The following is an 18592-nucleotide window of genomic DNA, read 5'->3' on the forward strand; positions in this document are numbered from 1 at the left end:
AGTCAGAACTGATTGGCTGGCAACGAGATTGGTGGGAAGTCACTGAACTGGGAGTGGGGAAATCTGGATTCTAAGACAAGGTCTTGAGCTGATGCTTTGGTGACATTCCATCTCACTGAATCACCAACTGCTTATTCTTAAAAATAAAGCAAGGATGAGGCTATTGGATCTGAGATCCCTTCTGTCTCTAAAATATCTACAGATCCCCCATTCTATAAAATGAGAAAGGGCCAGGGGGGGATGTCAGCAAAAGTAAGGAGGAGCAGAGGAGAGACATTCGTCTTTGAGGAATAAAGTGATTGCTCTAAAGAGACCAATGGAGTTTATTTCACCCGAGTAAGGTAACACGATGCTTTTACAATCCAGACGTCTATGAGTCAAGCAGCTAAATCACTGCTTCTCTTTGTCCTGGATAAAGGGCTACAGGAGACCAGGGCTCACTCAAGTTTGAAAGGTTACAAAATCAAACTTTTCTGACCTATTTTAATCAACTAATGCTGCGATTATTAATTCAATTATTGTTTATTTTGAAAGTCACTGATTAGGACAAATCATGAAATACTGCACCACAGTACAACTCTGTAAATGTTGGTGACCCACTTGAACTGAATGTTCTGTATTCAGTGCTCAGACTGTGTGTCCTTGGACAAGACACTGAGCCTCCTAGTTCCAACTTCCTCATCTGTAAAGGGGAATCATTTTAGCACATGCATAGGTAATTGAGGAAATCAAAAGAGATATAATAGGTGTAAAAAATCTCTCTAAATTGGCAGTCTCCATTGTAAACCTGAGGGGTAAGATATTTTGAATTGACAAAGCAGTTTTCTCCTAACAAAAATCTTAAAAACAACTGCACAAATAACTATCCAACAAATGTGACGGTATCTTCACAGAACATCTCTTTGTGCAAGCATAGCCATGAGTAATATAGTAATGTATATCAATCCAGTTATGTCTAGATTCTCATGACCATTACCTGTCCTTTCTATTCACTTCTGTGGTGTGTACACATTGTATTCATTCCGTGCTGTGGGTCTGTTTAATGAAGTCCCTACTTCCATTTTGTGCCAGAGCACAGACCTGCTGTTCCTCCTATAATCTCCCTTCCTTGTTCTGCAATAGTTCATGCCATTATTTCTGACAAGGGCAGACCAAAAAAGCACCAGAAGTATCTGTGTGCAGAGGTAAGTGGGAAGTGGAGAAGCCATAGATTCCCAAGCCCTTCCCACTAAGTTCCTCTGAGACTGGCTCTTCCCTCAGTTATGCTGAGCACATTTCATCTCTGCGGTGATTGAGACAGGAGACACCCTATCTTGAGCACCTGTGGCCTTGTTATCTGTGGAGCCAAATATGCACTTCTATTTAATGTGAGGAGTCCCAGGGTGGTGCAAAGGGTTAACACGATCTGCTGCTAAACGAAATGGCGAAAGTTCGAGTACACATAAAGGTGCCTAGGAAAAAAGGCCTCGTGATCTACTTACAAAAAACCAGCTGTTGAAAACTCTGCGGAGCTCAGTTCTACTCTGACACATATGGATTGCCGTGAGTTGGAATTGACTGTAGGGTAACTGCTTGTATTTCATTTATTTAATGTGAAGCCGGTAGTTTTGTGAACAGAGTCAGTGGAGAGTAGTCAGAGTAACTTGTGTTTTGGGGTTTTCTTTTGTTGTGCTAAGTTTATACTCAAGTTAGCTGTCATGTAAGAGATAGTGCTCCACATAGGCATCCGACGGCCTCACTGAAATCCCAGTTCTGCCACATATGAGCTGTGTGATACTGGAAGACTGTTCTCCCAATGTCCTTCTTGCCATCTGAAAAATAAAAAAATAAATCTCTAACTTCCTCTTGTTTGGGGGGAGTGTAGGCTTTAATGGGAAAAGGTATGAAATAATACATGTTAATTACTGGATACAATGGTCATTCAAGGTGCATGAATTATGCCAGGTACTGTATTTTATGTCCAGATGGGGAGTATTAGTACAATACATTAAAAAGTTCAAAAGTCTTCCATTTTCAAGATCAAAAGTCTTCTAATATTTCAAGCAGCCCTGCAAGATATTTTCATACACAAGGCTAAAAATACAGTGACTCTTTCAAAGATGTAAATTCCCAACAATAATCAGTCTGAGAATCCAGAAGACCGTGCAATATTTTTTATCAAATGGTTTACTTCAATAGTTCTCAATCCTGGCTGTGTTTTGGAACCACAAGTGGTGTTTTGTTAATTTTCTTTTTTTTTTTTAACCAATACCTGAGCTCAACCCTGTACATATTGAATTAAAACCTCCAGGGTGGGGCCTTGTCCTCCGAGAGAGAGAGCACAATTAAATGACAATTTATTTTTACCTAGTCAGTGGGGCAAAGTCCACTCAGAAAGGATTACAGCAAATCCATGTTTATTCATCAGAATCATAAATTAAGCAGCAGGGAATATTTAAAATCCTTGGGTGGGAAGCCCATAGTTGCCTGAGTAAGAAGAGAAGGCTTCAATGGATCCAGTTGTGGTCCTCATGCTCTGTCTCTCCAGTTTGCTTCTCTTTTCACTCTGGAAACAGAGCTATGGGAAAGGGAAGCTCCTGCCTGGCCCCACTCCTCTCCCAATTATTGGAAATATCCTACAGTTAGATGTGAAGGACATCAACAATTCCATACACAGTGTATGTTTTATGTTCCATCAGTGGCTTGCAGCATGTAAATAAATTAGCCCCTACTTTTAAATATAATGTATTCCTAGAAATAAAGTATTAAAATAGAACATCTTAAAGCAAAATGGTCCCTTTGAATTTTGTTGTTTCTGTTTTCCTTTTTGGTCTTTCATCCTTAGAAATAAAGGAACGAAGTAATGCCTTGTGGAAGAAGAGAAAAGTTTGCTTCAGTTGTTGTAGCACAGAATCAAAACAATAAAGTGGTGAAGTGGCAAAAAGGAGGCAGCAATGCTGCCCTTCATTGTCTCACTATCCTTTGCTGCAATTTTTTTGGCTGAAGGTAAATGGTGTTGGAATTGGTTTGTGATTAGAAAGTCTGTTCAGGAGTCATCTACGGTATAAGCTGTGTGTTTTGTTCAGACTAGCCATGAAAAGTAAACTTCTCCTAAGAAGATGATTATGTCTAATATCAAGGGAATAGATTTAGTTTGAGGACAAACCTGGGTGAACGAAAGAAAGCAGTAATCAGGAAAGCCCTGGTGGTAACAGCATCCTTTGGGACTCTGCACAAAGCTGCTGTTTGTGGTCTGGGAATGCTACAGGAGGGAGGAAATGATTCTTCCATGAGATGCTGCCTCACCTGGCACTGCCTCTGTGGTGCCATTCTCTTTCTGTGTGAGCAACACCTGCAGATTTCAAACTGGGCTGGGCTTGTATTCATACGGGCTGATTTGCAAAAAGACAGATTTCTAATATTCATTACAGTGCTACTGAATAGAATCCCCATGGGAAGAGGTGTACAAATCAATCAGTTGGATATTGGTACGAAGGTAGGCATTGGGAATAAACTGTTGACCATGTATCAGAAATCGACCAAGCAAAGGTTCAAATCTGGGTCTTCTAATGGGCTGAAAGTAGAGAATACCAGAAAGAGGTTTACTTGTGCTTTATTGACTATGCAGAGGCATTTGGCCGTGTGGATCATAACAAAATATGGGTAACATTGCAAAGAATGGGAATTCCAGAACACTTAATTGTGCTCATGAGGAACCTGTACATAGATCAACAGGAAGTCATTCAAATAGAACAAGGGAACACTGTGTGGTTTAAAGTTAAGAAAGATGTTTGTCAGGGTTGTATCCTTTCACTATATTTATCCAATCTGTATGCTGAGCAAATAATCAGAGAAGCTGGACTATATGAAGAAGAATGGGGCATCAGGAGTGGAGGAAGACTCATTAACAACCTGCATTATGCTAATGACACACCTTGCTTGCTGAAAGTGAAAAACACTTGAAGCACTTACTGATGAAGATCACAGACCACAGCCTTCAGTATGGATTACACCTCAACATAAAGAAAACAAAAATCCTAACAATTGGACCAATAAGCAACATCAAGATAAATGAGGAAAAGATTGAAGTGTCAAGGATTTCATTTTACTTGGATCCACAATAAACACCCATGGAAGCAGCAGTCAAGAAATCAAACGACGCATTGCATTGGGCACATCTGCTGCAAAAAACCTCTTTAAAGTCTTGAAAAGCAAAGATCTCACCCTGAGGACTAAGGTGTGCCTGACCCAAGCCATGGTGTTTTTGATCACTTCATACACATGCAAAAGCTGCATGATGAATAAGGAAGGCTGAAGAAGAATTGACACCTTGGAATTGTGGTGTTAGCAAAGAATATTGAATATACCATGGACAGCCAAAAGAACAAACAAATCTGTCTTGGAAGAAGCACAACCAGAACGCTCCTTAGAAGCAAGGATGGAGAGACTACAGCCCTCATACTTAGGACATGTTATCAGGAGGAGTCCGTCCCTGGAGAAGGACATCATGCTCGGTAAAGTAGAGGCTCAGTGAAAAAGAGCAAGGCCCTCAAGGAGATGGACTGACACAGTGGCTGCAACAATGGGCTCTAGCATAGCAAGGATTGTGAGGATGGAGCAGGCCTGGGCAGTGTCTCGTTCTGTTGTACGTAGGGTTGCTATGAGTCAGAGCTACTTAAAGTACCTAACAACAACAATGGAAACCCTGGTGGCGTCGTGGTTAAGTGTTACAGCTGCTAACTAAGAGGAAAGCAGTTCGAATCTGCCAGGTGCTCCTTGGAAACTCTGTGGGGCAGTTCTACTCTGTCCTATAGGGTCGCTACGAGTCGGAATTGACTCGACGGCACTGGGTTTGGTTTGGTTTGGTTTGGTTAACAACAACAATAACAAAAATTATTAGCTGAAGGAGTCCTGGTGGTGTAGTGGTTAAGCATTCAGATGCTAAGCAAAAAGTCAGTAGTTGGAAGCCCCCAGCCCCTCCTTGGTAGAAAAATGTGGCAGTCTGCTTTTTAAAAATAATAGCCTTGGGAACCTTTTGGGGAAGTTCTGCTCTGTCCTACAATATCGCTATGAGTCAGAATGTAGTTGACTGTGAACAGGTTTTAATTATTAGCTATGAGACACTAGAAACAAAATTCAACTTCTCTGAATCTCAGTTTCCTTTTCTGTAAAATGGGGGTAAGTAAACCTGCTTGTGGTGTTCATGTGAGATTAGCTGTAATGATGTGTGGAACAAGTGTCTGTCCCATTGCCTAGCATAACAGAGACCCCTTAAACAGCAGAGATAAAATCACCATCATGTCTGTATAAAATTAAAAATATTTGAAACTATGTGGTTTAATAAAAACATCAAAAATATGATGAAAATATCAGTCTGAATAATGCACAGCATATAGACCAAATAGTGACTTCTTTTGCTAATATTGGCATCCACTTTCCATTTTCCAGTTCACAAAAGTCTAGGGCCCTGTGTTCACTCTGTATATTGGCATGAAGCCCACAGTGGTGTTGCATGGGTATGATGCAATTAAGGAAGCCCTGGTTGATCTGGAAGAAGAGTTTTCTGCAAGAAGTCATTTTCCAATAATTGAAAGAGCTAATAAACAATTTGGTAGGTGTTTGTGTTGGTCTATTGGGCAGGGGTAATGGCAAGTGGGGTAGACTAGAAAACAAAGATTGAAGACTTGCTCAGGCAGCACTTGGTCCATCCACATGGCTGCTTAGGTCAGAGTCCCCTTCTTTGCCAAGGATCTCCTACTTAATTTATCTTCTTCCTCCTGGTAGGGGTAGCTTTCAGCAATGGAAAGACATGGAAGGAGATGTGGCGCTTCTGCCTCATGACACTGTGGAATTTTGGGATGGGGAAGAGGAGCATTGAGGAACGCATTCAGGAGGAAGCTCACTGCCTAGTGGAGGAGTTGAGGAAAACCAAAGGTAGGTGATTCTTTACTCAGTAACACTGACCTTAACAGATGGCTCTTTTCTCTATTGGGGTCCTTGGAAACATTTCAGGGGAGGCCAAGTCTTTCCTTGTTGTGTAGGCACTATCAGCCCACCAGTGGAGGAGGGTGGGTTTGAAGCAGAGAACATGGGGGTGCTTGTGTATCTGTGCTGCGTGTATGGGGGCATGATTTTGTACACAGTGTGGCTATAAAAGGCTCTTTTAATCTTTGTCTTCAAATGAAAGTTATCAAGATAGAAGGTTTTGAGTCTCATTTTCTTAGAGTTAAAAAACAATATTTTGCCCCACCATAATTGCAAGTTACCTATTCCAGAACATCTTACTGAGGAATTCTTGTCAAGTGGATACTGTGGGTATGAACTCATCACATGCCTGTGGACCATGAAGCAAGGAGTTTTCGCTTTCCCTTCATCGGACTCCATGCTATGGTCAACATGACTGACAAGTTTGAGGGTTTCTGCCAAGGCCCAGGCCTGCGGTTCTGACCAGGCATGATGCTGGTCGATGGTTTTCATCGCCTAACAACAACAAAAACGAAAGCTGTTGCCATTGAGTAGTTTTCAACTCAGCGATTCCATGGGACAGAGTACAACTGCCCCATAGGGTTTCCAAGAAGTGGCTGGTGGACTTAAATTGCTGGCTTTTTGGTTAGCAGCCCAACTCTTTGCCACAGTGCCAGCAGGGCTCATTTCATTGCCTAGGCCTTTCTTAGTGCAACCTTTATCAATTGAGATTCCCTGTAAACATAGGGTATTTTAAAATTATTAGCATGAACTATTAATGTTACTCTCTGCTAAGTGTATTGATAATTTGTATTTTAAGAAAATGTATGGTGTGGTATGGCAGAATTCTATAAAATACACAAATATCAATTTATAAAATTATTTAAGTAGATTTCAATTCTTATTAATAGCTCTTTGCTCTATCCTCTCTAATGATAAGCTAGTTCTGTTTATCTTTGCTTATCTTTGCTCCATAATTGGATTTTGGGTAGGAACATTTATGTTATTTACCTCCCACCGTCAGCTCTTCTGACCTATAAAATATGTGTCACAATAAGAGTGGTTTCCAACTTTGATTCCAAATTACCCTGGAATTTTTTTTTTTTTTTTGTACTTTAGATGAAGGTTTACAGAACAAACTAGTTTCTCATTAAATGGTTAGTACACACATTGTCCTATTGACGTTGGTTAACAACCCCAGGACATGTCAACACTCTCCCTTCTCAACCTTCGGTTCCCTATTACCAGCTTTCCTGTTCCCTCCTGCCTACCAGTCCCTGCCCCAAGGCTGCTGCACCCCTTTACTCTTGTTTCGTTTCACGGGCCTGTTCAATCTTTGGCTGAAGGATGAACCTCAGGAGTGATCTCATTACTGAGCTGAAAGGGTGCCTGAGAGCCATACTCTCAAGGCTTCTCCAGTCTTTGTCAGGCTAGCAAATCTGGTGTTTTTTTTTTTGAGTCAGAATTTTGTTCTACATTTTTCTCCAGCTCTGTTCAGGACCCTCTATTGTGATCCCTGTCAGAGCAGTCAGTGGTAGTAGCCGGGCACCATCTAGTTGTACTGGACTCAATCTGGTGGAAGCCATGGAAGATGTGGTCCATTAGTCCTTTGGACTAATCCTTCCCTCGTATTTTTAGTTTTCTTCATTCTTCCTTGCTCCCAAAGGGGTGAGAGCAGTGGGATACCCTAGATGGCCACTCACAGGCTTTTAAGACCTCAGACACTACTTATCAAAGTAGAATATAGAACATATTCTTTATAAACTAAACTACGTTATGCCAATTGAGCTAGATGGTCCTTGAGATCATGTTCCCCATAGCCCTCAGCCAAACAATTTGGTCCCTCAGGGAGTTTGGATGTGTATGGAGCCACCATGACCTTGCCTCGTACAGGTTGTGCTGGCTTCCCCAGTATTGTACAATGTCTTACCCTTCACCAAAGTTTCCACTTATCTATTGTCTATTTAGTGTTTTTCCATCCCCACCCTCCCTCATAACCATCAAAGATTGTTTCATTTTTTTGTAAACCTTTTCATGAGTTTTTATACTAGTGGTCTCATGCAATATTTGTCCTTTTGTGATTGACTTATTTCACTCAGCATAATGCCCTCCAGATTCATTCATGTTAGGAGATGCTTCACAGATTCATCGTTGTTCTTTATTGTTTCTTAATACTCCATTGTGTGTATGTACCACGGTTTGTTTATCCATTCTTCTGTTGGTGGACATCTAAGTTGTTTGCATCTTTTTGCTATTGTGAAAAATGCTGCAATGAACATGGGTGTGCATAAGAGTTCCTATCTCCTCACAGCCTCTCCAACATTTGTTATTTCCTGTTTTATTGATTCCTGCCAGTAATGCCAGGGTGAGATGGTATCTCATTGTGGTTTTGATTTGCGTTTCTATCATGGCTAGAGATTATGAGCATTTCCTCATGTGTCTGTTGGCTGTTTGAATGTCTTCTTTAGTGAAGTGTCTGTTCGTTTCCTTTGCATTTTGTAATTGGGTTATTTGTCTTTTTTGTTGTATAGGTGTTGGGTTTTCTTGTAGATTTTAGAGATTAGGCCTTTATCTGATTCGTAATAGCCAAACATTTTTTCCCAGTCCGTAGGTTCTCTTTTTACTCTTTTGATGAAGTCTTTTGATGAGCATAAGTGTTTAATTTTTAGAAGATCCCAGTTACCTAGCTTATCCTCTGGAGCTTGTCTGTTGTTGGTTGTGGTTTGTATCCTGTTAATGCCGTGTATTAGGGCCTCTAGTGTTGATCCTTTGTTTTCTTCTATGAACTTCATAGTTTTTGGTTTTATATTTAGGTCTTTGATCCATTTTTCAGTTAGTTTTTGTATATGGTGTGAGGTATTGGTCCTGTTTCATTTTTTTTTTTTTGCAGATGGACATCCAGTTTTACCAGCACCATTTGTTAAAAAGACTATCTTTTCCCTATTTGATAGACTTTGGGCCCTTGTCAAAGATCAGGTGATCATAGGTGAATGGATTTACATATGGGTTCTCAATTCTGTTTCATTCGTCAGTATATCTGTTGTCGTACCAGTACCAGGCTGTTTTGACTACCATAGCTGTATAGTGTAGGTTCTAAGGTCAGTTAGTGCAAGTCCTCCTACTTTATTCTCCTTAATAGTCCTTTACTTATCCAGGGCTTCTTCCCTTTCTATATAAAGTTAATGATAAGTTTTTCCATTTCTTTACAGAATGTTGTTGGTATTTGGATCTGTTTTGCAATGTATTTGTAAATCGCCTTGGGTAGCATTGTCATTTTCACAATGTTGAGTCTACCTAACCATAAGCATGGTATGTTTTCCCATTTAGGTAGATCTCTTTTGGTTTCTTGCATTAGTGTTTTCTAGTTTTCTTTATATAGGTCTTTTACATCTCTGGTTAGATTTATTTGCAAGTATTTTATTTTTTTAGGAGCTATTATAAATGTTATTGTTTTCCTGATTTCCTTTTCATCATTTTCTTTACTGATGTGTACGAATTCAACTGGTTTTTGTATGTTTATCTTGTATCCTGTGACTCTGCTGAATCTATTAGTTCCAGTAGTTTTCTCAAGGAGTCTTTTGGCTTTTCTATATATAGTATCATATCATCTGCAAATAGGGAGAGTTTAACTTCTTCATTAACAATTTGGATGCCCTTTATTTCTGTTTCTCACTTTATTGCTTTAGCTAGGACTTCCAAGACAATGTTAAATAGGAGTGGTGATAAAGTGCATCCTTATCTTGTTCCTGTTCTCAAGGCGAATGTTTTCAGCCTCTCTCCATTAGGAATGATATTGGCTGTTGGTTTTGCATAGATACCCTTTATTATGTTGAGAAATTTATTGAGAGTTTTTATCAGGAATTATTGTTGGACTTGGTCAGATGTCTTTTCTGTGTTGATTGAGATGATCATGTGATTCTTTTCCTTCTTTTTATTGGTGTGGTGGATTACACTGATTGATTTTCTAATGTTGAACCATCCTTGCATACATGGTATGAATCCTACTTGGTCATGGTGTATTATTTTTTTTTGATATGATGCTGAATTCTATTGGCTGGAATTTTGTTGAGAATTTTTGCATCTGTATTCATGGGAGATATTGGTCTATAATTTTCTTTTTTATGGTGTCTTTGCCTGGTTTTGGTATCAGGGTTATGCTGGCTTCACAGAATGAATTTGGATGTATTGCTTCCTTTTTTATGTTCTGAAAGAGTTTGATAAGTACTGGTATAAGCTCTTCTCTGAATGTTTGGTAGAATTTTCCAGTAAAGCCATCTGGACCAGGGTTTTTATTATTATTATTATTATTGTTGTAAATTATCCTGGATTTTAATGACTTCTTTCAAATGAAGGGAAAGATTGAAAATTAAAGTTTAGTTTTGAAGCACACACATACAAATGTTTTCCAAAAGATTCCCAAATATCCCCAACGTCTAACTAAAATACAACTTTCCTGAAAGCTTAGATCCCTGCAGAGCTTTGGGTTTCAATGATAGAGGAGAAGCTAGTTGCACAGGCTCCCTATTATTTGAAGTTCTATTTTGCATTCACAATATTTTTTATTCAATTCACCCTTAATCACATCTATAGATAGGAGTTGGGGAATTTTTACATATAAAATTTATAGTTCATTTGATTAGAATAGTTTAATTTTATAAATCCTCAACCAAAAACTAATAAAACACTTCCTCTGCTTTAAATTCTTTATCTGTAAAATGATGGACTTGACCTAAATAGTGGTCAGATTTTAAAATTTGCTGTAACATAGTTATTGGGTAAATGGCTATTTAGAGCAATATCCTACAAGTTCACAAGAGGAAGAGCCTGGAAAAAATTCAGTTACGGGGCTTTTTGGATATGAACCCAAAATAGTCCTTGAGTAGGGTTAATTGAGATTCATAGAGGTGCATAGGGTTTCCAAGGCTCTCTCTCTCTGTGTGTATATATACATATATATGTGTACCTCTTAAGCAATTCTTTTTTAAAAAATTTTGTTGTGCTTTAGGTGACAGGTTACAGCACAGATTAGCTTCTCTTTCCAAAACTTATTACACAAATTGTTTTGTGACATTGGTTGCAATCCCAGTAATGTGTCAGCACTCTCCCACTTCTACCCCGGCTTCTCCGTGTCTGTTTTGTCCAGTTTTTCTGTTCCTTTCTGCCTTCTTTTGTTTGATTTTGGGCAGGTATTGCCCATTTGATCTCCTATACTTGATGGAACTAAGGAGCACATTCTTCACGTGTGCTATTGCTTGTTTTATAAGCCTGTCTAATCTTTGGCTGAAAGGTGGACTTCAGGAATGGCTTCAGTTCTGAGTTAGCAGGGTGTCTGGGGGCTATAGTCTCGAGAGTTCTTCCAGTCTCTTTTAGACCAGTTAAGTCTGGTCTTTTTTTTCGGAATTTGAATTTTGTTTTATATATTCACCTGCTCTGTCCAGGGCCTCTATTGTGATCCCTGTCAGAGCAGTTTGTGGTGGTAGCCTGGTACCATCTAGTTCTTTTGGGCTCAGGCTGGTGGAGGCAGTGGTTCATGTGGTCTATTAGTTCTTTGGACTAATATATTCCTTGTGTCTTTGGATTTTTTCATTCTCCTTTGCTCTGATTGGAATGGGACCAATAGATGTGTCTTAGATCGCTGGTCACAAACTTTTAAGACCTCGGACACTACTCATCAAAGTAGGATGTAAAACATTATCTTTATGAACTATGTTATGTCAATGGATCTACATGTGCTCTGAGACTGTGGTCGCCAGTCCTCAGCCCCAATAACTTGGTCCCTCAGGGTGTTTGGATGTATCTAGGAAGTGTCTATGTATGACTTTACCTTGGTCAAGTTGTGCTGACTTCTCCTGTATTTGTGTTGTGTCTCCCTTCACCAAAATTAACATTTGTCTATTATCTACTTTTTTTTTTATTATCTACTTAGTGATTTCCCCTCCGTATTGCTCTCCTCTCTCATAATCATCAAAGATTGTTTTTTTCTGTGTATAAAACTTTTCTTGAGTTTTTATAATAGTGGTCTCATATAATATTTGTCCTTTTGTGATTGAGTTAATTTCACTCACCATAATGCCCTCCAGATTTGTGCACATTGTGAGATGTTTCAAGGATTCATCATTGTTCATTATACTGTGTAGTATTCCATTAAGTGTATGTATCATAATGTGTTTATCCATTCATCTGCTGGTGAGTACTTAGGTTGTTCCATCTTTTTGCTATTGTGAATAATGCAGGGATGTATACCATTATGGGGCTATGTTGCCACATCTTTCTCCCACAGAGTGGTTGGTGGCTTCAAATCACTGACCTTCCCATTAGCAGCTGAGTATTTAACCACTGTGCCACCAGGGCTCCTGATTGGAGATGATGGGTACTAATTCCTAGATCAGGAAAAGATTCCCTTTTCCCCAACAGAAAGGAAGAAATAAAAGAACTCCATTTAGTAATTTAACTTTTTCATTTTTTTTGCCCTACATATCATATAAGTATGAAATGAAAACTTCTCCTTTTATTTTTTGTTAGGCAAACTATCTTCTTAGAATTTCTGTTTGTATGTGCAAAAAAAAATTTTTTTTATGTGTTAACCTTCCTACTCACACTGCATGCGATGCTGTTTTTTTAATTATTTTTTACATTTGCTCTTTAAAATACTTGAAATCACCTGTAAACACTCCCTTTAATCTTTCCTTCTGCTGTTTCTACAGATGATTCCTTTAACTATTCTGTATACATAAGAAGTGTTGAGGTCCCTAACTATCTTCTTCATTCCCTTATCAATGTTTTATTGTCAGCAGACTTTGCAGACAGGTGTAATTCTACCATCATAACTTTGATTATTGTTGCTGTTGGTGTGGGCAACCTCATGTATGATACAAAGAAAGCTTGGCCAGTGTGTCAGCACATCTCATTGAGGGTTTTCCTCATTTTGCTGACCCTCTGCTTTACCAAACATGATGTCTTTATTTAGGGATTGGTCTTTCCTGATGACATGTCTAAAATAAGCAAGACAAATTCTTGCCTTCCTCACTCACAGGAGCAAGCATTCTGCTTGTGTTTCTTCTAAGACCGGCTTATTCATACTTCTGGCAATATGTAGTACGTTCAGTACTGTTTGGCAATACCCCAATTTCAATGTATAAATTCTTCTGTCTTCTTTTTTCAATGTCCAGCATTTGCATACATATGAGGGGATTGAAGAGATCAAGGCTTGGGTCAGGATCACTTCAGTCGTTAAAGTGATATCTTTGCCATTTAGAAATTTAAAGAACATTATTAGGTTTTTAAGGAAATGGTGTCTGGATTTTTTTTTGTTTTACCCTCTAAAATTATAGGCACCTTGATTTAGAATGGCGTAAATAAATGCAAGGAAAGTGAATGCAGTACTGGGAACATCATTATTAATCTAGGAAGTAAGGAACAGTCAATTCAATTGGAAGAGATTGTAGGCATGCTGAGTATTTGGCTGACAAGGAAATTTCTAGGTAGATGTTGCTTCAAACTTTCTAAAGTTATTGCAGCGACAGAGTTTTATATGTATATTTTAATGGTGTTTTTCATGTTTCCAATTCTTTAGCCTCACCCTGTGATCCCACTTTCATCCTGACCTGTGCTCCCTGCAATGTGATCTGCTCCATCATTTTCCAGAAATGTTTTGATTATACAGATCAGAATTTTTTGAATTTGATGGAAAAATTAAATGAAAACCTCAGTATCCTGAGCTCCCCATGGATGCAGGTGAGGCCAAGATCCTTTCTCTGGCAAGTGCAAAATTATATAAGGGACCAAGCTGTGAAATGAACATTTGAACATAAAAATACTGGCCAGAGCATAGCAACCTGGAGTGAACATCTGGGAAATATAGCCAACCTCTTTATTTTACACAGAGGACAATGAGTGATCAGAATATACAGTTCTTTTCAACCCCATTGGCTCCTTGCACCTCCTTTTTTCTCCTAAGCCCCAAAGCTCAGTTTCCATAAAGTACTATGGTGACTGCCCAAAAAGCATGCCTGTAGCAGTCATTGGAGATTCAAAGCCCTTGTTGAAAGGCTTCCATTACCAATAAGTCTTGCCCTTCATTTGATATGTAATAACTTATTCATCAAAAAACTTGGCAGAAATATTCTAACTTAGCATATCAAAGAAGGAGAATGTATAGGACTACAGATGAGACTAAGATAAGGTTGATTATGCTACATTTGGGCTCCTAGATGACAAAATGATTGGGTTTACAGGGTATAAACCATAAACAATCATCACAATTTTACCCTCTGCTTAGCTGGCATATCCTGCACCCTGCCTAGATGACAGTTGTTTGAACTTAGAGAACTCACTTAGCTGCTCTGGTGTACAGGTATTGAGCCACAAAATGTTGAGTTGGGTTTCATTGTATCATGAAAATCCTCCCAGTTATAAAACCATGATTCTATTTCTATTTCAGCTTGATAGAAGTGGAGGCAGCCATGAGTAGATTTGTGCTCTATATCAATCAGGTTGCTTAGACTTCTTTAACCTCCTCTGTCCTCATCTATAAAATGTGAATCATAGTAATTCATGCCATTTGTAATTCACAGTTGTAGAAAAGTATTGATATAAAAACAAATGAGATGCTTGAGGGACGGGGCCAAGATGGCGGAATAGCCAGATGTTTCCTGTGATCCCTCTTACAATGAAGACCCAAAAAACCAAGTGAAATGATTAAATTTATGACAAGCTAGGAGCCCTGGACATCAAAGGCAAAGTTAGAAAATGGACTGAGTGACAGGAGGAGACAGAGGCAGTTCAAAAGTGGAGAGGAGTTGCCATACCTTAATCGATGGGATCCCTGAAGCACCACTCCCAGGAGTGGCTGTGGCAGGTTGGTGGTAGTGTTTGGCCACAGTTTCCTCAGGGAGAAGCACCCAGCTGCACAGCCTACTCACATCTCTGGAACCAGAGAAGAATGGTGCTCTCAGCAAATCTAAGTACTTACGTATATTTTACTGTGTCCCCCGCTTCCAAGCCAGCTTCGGTGGCTGTTGATTTCCCTGGACCTGAGATAGGCCCATGTGAGTATCCTGAGCCATGCTTCTGGGTTTGGAGAAGGAATAAATTCACAACAGGGGGAAAGGTAATTTGCCAGCTCCACAGACCTGGGGAGCTCAGGACAGAAGTGGTTCCTGTCCAGGCATAAATGGTCTGTAGACTTTGAATACCTTTCCCCCCAGCATGAACCTGTGTGGGCCTACTTCTGGAGAATAGGCCCTTGCTGGCAGACTGCAACAGTTTAAGTTGTATGGTAGAGAGGTGGGTGTTTGATATTTGACACCACTTTGCCTGTTAAACAGGGTCCTCACCTGCCCACATCAGGGGCATAAGGACTGGTGACTCCACTCAGTTTACCCAGACACTTGTGACAGGGGCCCAAGAATAACTGGGACCTCCCAGTCCTTACAATCAAAAGCACTGGGTGCCCATGGTCTGTCTATGCAACCCACCCACCTGTATGCTCTAGGGAATGGGGACGTTCTTTCCTCAGAGATACTCGGGGGACAGTTCTCAGCCCCCTGCCTTGTTCAGAGCATGACCCCTGCTGCAACCAGGTACTGGTATCTACACCAATCACCCTTGCCCCACTAAGACTGTAAGACAGAGCTTGTACAACACACTTGATGACCAGCTACCTGGACACCTGAGCTGAACACACAAGAAAAGTGAATGAACTCATACACTCATATACCTGATAACAGTTCTAGCCATCTGGTGACAGTAAGTCGGAGCTCCAAAGGTGAAAATAATCCTGCTACCTAACTCAAGCAACCCATTTGGGCATATGAAAACAAAACAAAGCAAGACACTAGGATACAGTAAGCAAATATAAAATAAACTAATAAAATAACTTATAGATGGCTCAGAGACAACAGTCAATATCAAACCACATGAAGAAACAGACAATGATTGCTTCAACAATCTCTCAAAACAGAGAATCAAAGGATCTTCTGGATGAAGGTGCTTTCCTGGAAATACTGGATGCAGAATTCAAAAGCTTAATATATAGCACTCTTCAAGACATCAGGAAGGAGATCAGGCAATATGCAGAACAAAGCCAAGAAACACAAAGATAAAACAGTTGAAGAAATTAAAAGATTATTCCAGAACGTAATAAAAAATTTAATAAGCTGCAAGAATCCATAGAGAGACAGCAATCAGAAATTCAGAAGATTAACAATAAAATAACAGAATTAGACAACTTGATAGAAAGTCAGAGGAACAGAATAGATAAAGTGGAAGGCAGAATTGGTGAACTTGAAGATAAAGGACCTGGCTCCAAAGTATTTGAAGAAAACTCAGATAAAAGAATTAAAAAAAATGAAGAAACCCTAAGAATCATGTGGAACTCTATCGAGAGAAATAACCTATGAGTGATTGGAGTACCAGAACAGGGAGGGATAACAGAAAATACAGAGAGAATTATTGAAGATTTATTGGCAGAATACTTCCCTGATATCGTGAAAGATGAGAAGATATCAATCCAAGACGCTCATTGAACTCCACATAAGGTAGATGTTAAAAGAAAGTCACCAAGACATATTACAATCAAACTTGCCAAAACTAAAGAGAGAATTTTAAGAGCAGCTAGGGATAAATGAAAAGTCATCTACAAAGGACAGTCAATAAGAATAAGCTTGGACTTAAGAAACCATGCAGGCAAGAAGGCAATGGGATGACTTATATAAAGCATTGAAGGAAAAAAATTGCGAGCTAAGAATCATATATCCAGCGAAACTGTCTCTTAAATATGAAGGTGAAATTAGGACATTTCTAGATAAACAGAAGTTTAGGGAATTTGTAAAAACCAAACCAAAACTACGAGACATACTAAAGGGAGTTCTTTGGTTAGAAAATCAGTAATATCAGGCATCAACCCAAGACTAGAACACTGGACAGAGAAATCAGATGTCAACAGAGAGAAATCAAAAAAATAAATCAAGATAAAAAAAACACTCAAAACAGGGAAACAGAGATGTCATTTTATAAAAGAAGACAACATTAAAATAATAAAGAGGGACTAAGAAATGTGGTCATAGATCTTTCATATGGAGAGGACGACAAGGTGATATAAAGAAATAAAAGTTAGATTTAAATTTAGCAAAATAGGGGTACCAGGGAGCCAAGATGGCGGACTAGGCAGACGCTACCTCGGATCCCTCTTACAACAAAGACACGGAAAAACAAGTGAATCGATCACATACATAACAATCTACAAACCCTGAACAACAAACACAGATTTAGAGACGGAGAACGAACTAATATGGGGAAGCAGCGATTGTTTCCAGAGCCTGGAGCCAGCGTACCAGTCAGGTACGGCACAAGCACAGAGACCTGCTCCACCCCCCTGAACTAACCCCGGGAGGGGGACCAGCCGGTTCCACAGGTGGCGTGGGACGCAGCCGGTAGGAGAAGTCCCCGGGAGGCAGTGACTGGTCTTGGAGCAGAAAGAGCAGCATCCGAGCCGGGGAACCGTCCCGCAGGGATTTGGACTGGACGCAGGTACGCCATAAACACGGAGAGTTGCTCCACCGCCCTGAACTAACCTCGGGAAGGGGACCAGCCGGGTCGCACAGGCGGCATGGGACGCAGCCGGTAGGAGAAGTCCCCGGGAGGTAGCGACTGGTATTGGAGCGGGGAGAACAGCATCCCAGCCGGGACACTCGGTTACGGCACAAGCAAGGGGAGCTGCTCCACCCATCTGAACTAACCCCGGGAGGAGGCCCAACTGGTTCTCGGAGGCGGCACGGCCACGCGGCTGGAGGGACGAGAAGTCCCCGGGAGGCAGCGACTGATTTTGGAGTCGAGAGTGCACCGTCCCAGTAGGGGAGCCTTGACGCTGGGCGTGGGGCTGGAAGCAGAGGATCTGACCGTGTCTCCAGCGGGCCAGACCCCCCGGGGGCAATCTCCACACAGCCAGCACACATAGGTGACACGCCCGCGGGAATCTCAGATATAATAGTCATTCCAAGCAAGACAAGCAACTCTGGCTATATTCTGAGGTGCTACTCTCCTATCTCTCTGTTCCCTCCCCCACCCTCCCCAGGCGGCTTCATTAACATCTGGATAGCCTGAGCCAGAGGGAGAACTCTGATAGGGATCTGACTGCATTTTTTTTTTAGCAGATTTTCTGGAAAAACTAGTTTCCCAGTGATGGCTCGGAGACAACAATCCATATCAAACCACTTAAAGAAGCAGACCGTGACAGCTTCTCCAACCCCCCAAACAAAAGAATCAAAATCTTTCCCAAATGAAGATACAATCTTGGAATTATCAGATACAGAATATAAAAAACTAATTTACAGAATGCTTAATGATATCACAAATGAAATTAGGATAACTGCAGAACAAGCCAAGGAACACACTGATAAAACTGTTGAAGAACTCAAAAAGATTATTCAAGAACATACTGGAAAAATTAACAAGTTGCAAGAATCCATAGAGAGACAACATGTAGAAATCCAAAACATTAACAATAAAATAACAGAATTAGACAACGCACTAGGAAGTCAGAGGAGCAGACTCAAGCAATTAGAATGCAGACTGGGACATCTGGAGGACCAGGGAATCAACACCAACATAGCTGAAAAAAAATCAGATAAAAAAATTAAAAAAAATGAAG

The 18592-nt window shown here is 40.2% G+C and overlaps 1 pseudogene; it reads left to right on the top strand.

Annotated features, from left to right (window-relative positions):
- The first annotated feature begins 2489 nt into the window (after window positions 1-2489).
- The window catches only part of LOC126059561 (cytochrome P450 2C9-like), a 48114-nt pseudogene continuing 32011 nt past the window's right edge, over window positions 2490-18592 (top strand).

This window comes from Elephas maximus, chromosome 16 (genome assembly GCF_024166365.1).
Source record: "Elephas maximus indicus isolate mEleMax1 chromosome 16, mEleMax1 primary haplotype, whole genome shotgun sequence".
NCBI classification, from domain to species: domain Eukaryota; kingdom Metazoa; phylum Chordata; class Mammalia; order Proboscidea; family Elephantidae; genus Elephas; species Elephas maximus.